The 4,640-nt window shown below is 45.1% G+C and overlaps 1 protein-coding gene across 1 annotated transcript in view; it reads right to left on the bottom strand.

Annotated features, from left to right (window-relative positions):
- The window catches only part of NMD3 (NMD3 ribosome export adaptor), an 89,565-nt gene that overhangs the window by 21,554 nt on the left and 63,371 nt on the right, over positions 1-4,640 (bottom strand). The window lies entirely within an intron of this gene.

Below are 4,640 nucleotides of genomic sequence, written 5' to 3'. Positions count from 1 at the left end.
CAGAAACTAACACACCATTGTAAAGCAATTATACTCCAATAAAGATGTTTTTTTAAAAAAAGATATGCCTGTATACCTTCTCTTGATTTTGCAACAAACCAGGCTGAGTACTGATGGCCTCCTTTTTGTTTTTACAAAAGTAGCACTAAAACTCAAGTTTGTAGGTTCTCCCTGGTCCACAGATTCAGGTCCATTTTCTGCACATGCTCACTAGCCATTTGGCCAAGCTCACTCTTGCTGCCACCAGTGGGAGCATGCACAGGGAGCCACCACAGTAGGCAGTGGGGGCAGGGGGGGATGAAGCACACAGAACACTGGGGGTACCCATAGGCCAGTTGGGGGGATCTGCTGGCAAGGTGCCCCCAGCAGCTCATGGGCAAGCTTCTTGATGGAGTCTGTGACACAGGAGGATCTGTGTCCCTTTGACACCCTCCAAGAGTCCAATCTGGTGCCCTCCCAGTCTCTTTCCCTGCACCTGCCCAGTCATGCAGCTCACAACTCAGTACCTTGGATGGGTGAGAGAAATGAGCCTCTTTGAGAGTGTCCCACACAATGGGGAATCCAGGAGCTCGTTCACACACCTTCATTTCCCCCACAGGAGAAATCATAGGCCAAGAAGATCTGTCTTGGCCCTAAGCAGTGCCGTCTTGGGGATGGGGTGATGCAGGTAAAGTCAAACTGTTCCTCTTACCCACTCCATTGCATCCAAACTCATATGTTTTTGTTTCAGTGGTGTGCTAGGATTTCTCCACTGGAAATTTTGACTTCCACAAAGGCTCTCTTGCTCATGGATGACTAAGACAGTGTTTTCCAGGGGCTCCTGGACTGTAGCCAAGAGGGACTGGAGCCGGTTCACAGGTCATTGCAGGGTCCAGAGCCAGGACCAAGGTCCAGTTGCCTATTATCTGACACATGAGTGGGCAAGACTCTTCCTAGACCCCTTGGCCTATGGGGCTGGATCCCACAGCTCCCACAAAGGCACTTTTGTCCCTGGATGGATGCCAAATTGTTGTTGTTGGGGGAAGGCCACAAACGAGTGATGTCTTATTCAGCCATATGGCTGACATCACTCCCCAAACAGCTCAGCCCTGTATCTTTCAGCAAGCTGAGAGAAATTCATGAATGAAAAAATGTGGACATCCCAGCTTTATTTACCACAAAATTCTTGGATCCATCAACTACCTAACTCTTAACCTCCAGCTCCATTCCTATAATTCCCAGACTTATTCCTGTCCAATATTGCCTCTAAACTTTGAACATTGTCCCCCACTGTCCATCCCAGGCTTGTCCTTTGGATCTGAAATGGACTTGGCTTCTCTGATTTGACCCCCTCCTTATTTCCTGGCTCATCCATCCTGAGTATCTACTCCAGGAGATCAAGCCTAGGCTCCCAGACCAAACTCGTCATTATACAGATGCTTATCTGGCATCTGCTTGGGAAGAAGTGGGAAACAGTACATGATGGTTGGACACGCTACAATAATCATGAGTATAATCAGGAGGGCACAATTCTGCCACGCTGTCTGCTGCTTCTACCATCACCAGCAGCAGCACTTTTCCATGTCCTGAGTGTGTGAGAAGGAGTGGTCTGGCTCAGCTCACCACCACCAGAAGCAACAATTGATTTATCACTAAACTGAGAGACCAAGGCATGAAAGTAGAGAAGACTATAAGCTCCCTAGAGGTAAGAATTATGTCTTATTCATAATTGCCTCTTCAGGGCATGCCAGTGTCTAATATGTGAGTAGGTTCTCAACAAATTTGTTGAAATAATTAATTAGGAAAAGAGTGGTACTGTCTCTGATCTCCATCTTATTGTCCTTTAAAGGAATTTAAGTCAGTAAACATGTATTGTTCCAATCATGGTGCAAGGCCCTGCAAATATATGAACAGATGAAATGAGTTACATGTAATCTTTTCTCTCAAGAAGTTTACAGCTCCCTTTAAGCATAAAGGCAGACACATTTTAGACGCCAGTGTGTTTTTTCACTAGAGTTACAGATAAATAACTATGAGCACAGATAGCACTTTATGGAGTAATTTATTGTTAAAGTTGGAAGCCTACAGGGGAAAAAAAGTGACATTTGAGCTGGGCCTTGAAATAGGAAGCAGTATCTCAGGGCAACTTATAATGACAAGAATGAAATAGACCACACAGTGAGGACTCTGTGAAGAACAGCCCAGCCTGAGAGCAGAGTGAGTTCAGGGCTGCTAGTGCCCCTCTGGCAGACAGAGCTAACTTTTGACAGAAGTCTCTATCACAGGAAGCCTAGGACGTACTGGAGATGCCCTAGAAGAACACCGAGGACATACGTTGGGAACAGAAGGCTTATGACAACCACAGCTCTCCACCAAGATCAGCCAGTGGTCCATGCAGCTCAGCCTGGAAGATGCCTCAGGACTCTGGTCAGTTCTAAGGCCCCCTCAGAGGGCTTCTGGGCTCTTCTTGGCAGGCCCTGCAGATCCAAGTCTGACGAGGTGGGTCAGAGCCAAGATGGAGAAGTCCGGGACTCAGAGACGGCCTGGAACCACTCGAGCCTCTAAGAGTATAGCTAGCTTTCTGTGCTCACTCCAAGCAGGAATCTCCTGTGCAATTTCTCCAGCTCCTGAGGTCACCAAAAAACAGAGCCTCCCTGAAGACTCAGACTAGTCTGCACATATGGGTGTAGACATAAAATGGGGGATACCCTTTTACCTGCAGTCAACTATAAGAAATAGGCTGGAGCCCAGATACTGAAGCCCATGTGAGAAGAAAAAGTCCATGATCCGTAAAAATGATGTGGGGATGTATTAAAACCAGAAGTTTGTCTCTCTTGACTATTTAGAAGACAAAATAGCAACTTCACTGAGCAAGAAACTAGTTATACAAAATTAGAGGAAGTGAGGCCCCTAGTAGCACTGAATGCAGGTGACCTAAAGACCCTAAAGAAACACCCCAGGATGAATCAGGATATTCATATATTCCCCCCAAATGTCATCAGGGCTCCAGCTGCAGCACTGCTACTTACTGTTTGCCTGATGTTTCTGTTACTTAAATAAGTGTTATCAATAGAATATTATAACAGAAAAGAATCCATTTGCTAAGGAAAAATGAGCCTCATTTAAATTATTTGCATTATGAACTAGGATTAACGAGTAATGACAATATCTTAATTGGTACAGAAATTTCAGTTTTTAAGATACTTTCCCATTCATCGTTGTATATGGTGCTAATAATCCCTGATGAAGTACGTAGGTAAGACACTAACGGAGAGGTTAACTGCATCTCCCATGGTTTCACAGTAAAACAGGAGGCAAGCCCAAGAAGGATAATTCCCAATCCCGTGGTTTCCTAATCCTGGCCAAATATGGCCACCAGGAATACCACGGTGATCCACTCATTTTATTTAGCCATTTCCAGATTTCATCTGTCAGATGCTTTCCATGTGAGTTGCTCTGGTGACGAATTGCTCTGTAGCTGACTGTTCAGCATTCAAAGCACCTTAGTTCTTAATACCTATTACATACTTTATGAAAAGGGTTCATAATAGTGTTTGAAACAAAATCATTCTCATCTATCTTTTCTTTATGATGCATGTTACCTTTGGCATGTAGTAAAAGGAATGTAAAACTAGCTTTATATCAGGCTTTTAAATATCTAAAATCACAATTTGGATAACTATTTTAAGGTAGATAAGATGTGCTGCTAAGGAGTTCTGAGGAAAATTTCATCACAACTGAGACTTTTAAAAATCTCCACATATTCCCTTTATTTTGTTTTTATTTATTTATTTATTTATTTATTTATTTATTTATGGCTGCATCGGGTCTTCGTTGCTGCGTGCAGGCTTTCTCTAGTTGTGGCGAGCGGGGGTTACTTTTCTTTGTGGTGCGCAGGCTTCTCATTGCGGTAGCTTCCCTTGTTGCGGGGCATGGGTTCTAGGCATGTGGGCTTCAGTAGTTGTGGCTTGCAGGCTCCAGAGCGCAGGCTCAGTAGTTGTGGTGCACAGGAGTCGTTGCTCCCCAGCACGTGGGATCTTCCCGGACCAGGGCTCGAACCCGTGTCCCCTGCATTGGCAGGTGGATTCTTAACCACTGGGCCACCAGGGAAGCCCCTCCCTTATTTTAAACTCAATTCAGGAACCAGGAAGGATGCCAGTGAAGTCTGTTTGCCATTGTATGGAAAGTGCTCAGGGCCCAACCCTGAGCAAGCAGGCACTCCCTTGGTGCACGCCCATTGGTCCCCCATCTTTCCCAGGCTGGTCCCACTACACCTCACCTCTAGTCACCCACATGCTCACCACCACCTCAAGACAGGATATGCACCTGCTTCCGCATCCAGTGTTCCACTTGTAGATTTGCCTTGTCTGCGTTCCAGCTCTGGTCTCTATTATTAACACAAGCTTGAAAAAGAGCATTGGCTCACATGTTGGATGGGTAATACATTTACACCAAACTCACAGAGGGACAAATAGTCCAGTAAAAAAGCTTAATAAAACTTGACAGCAAGCATCAAATAAAAATGTCCTGCTCCTCATTTTAAATCTATTTTTGCTAATATTTGCTGTTGATATTACTCAGATTGCAGCTATAAACAAAGCCAAAGGACAGAGGAAGGAAATAGGGAAGGAAGGGAGGGAGGGAGGGAGGGAGGGAGGAAA

This window comes from Physeter macrocephalus, chromosome 1, assembly GCF_002837175.3.
Source record: "Physeter macrocephalus isolate SW-GA chromosome 1, ASM283717v5, whole genome shotgun sequence".
NCBI classification, from domain to species: domain Eukaryota; kingdom Metazoa; phylum Chordata; class Mammalia; order Artiodactyla; family Physeteridae; genus Physeter; species Physeter macrocephalus.
Note: the sequence above shows the minus strand (reverse complement) of the source record. Positions and strands in the feature narration are given on the sequence as shown.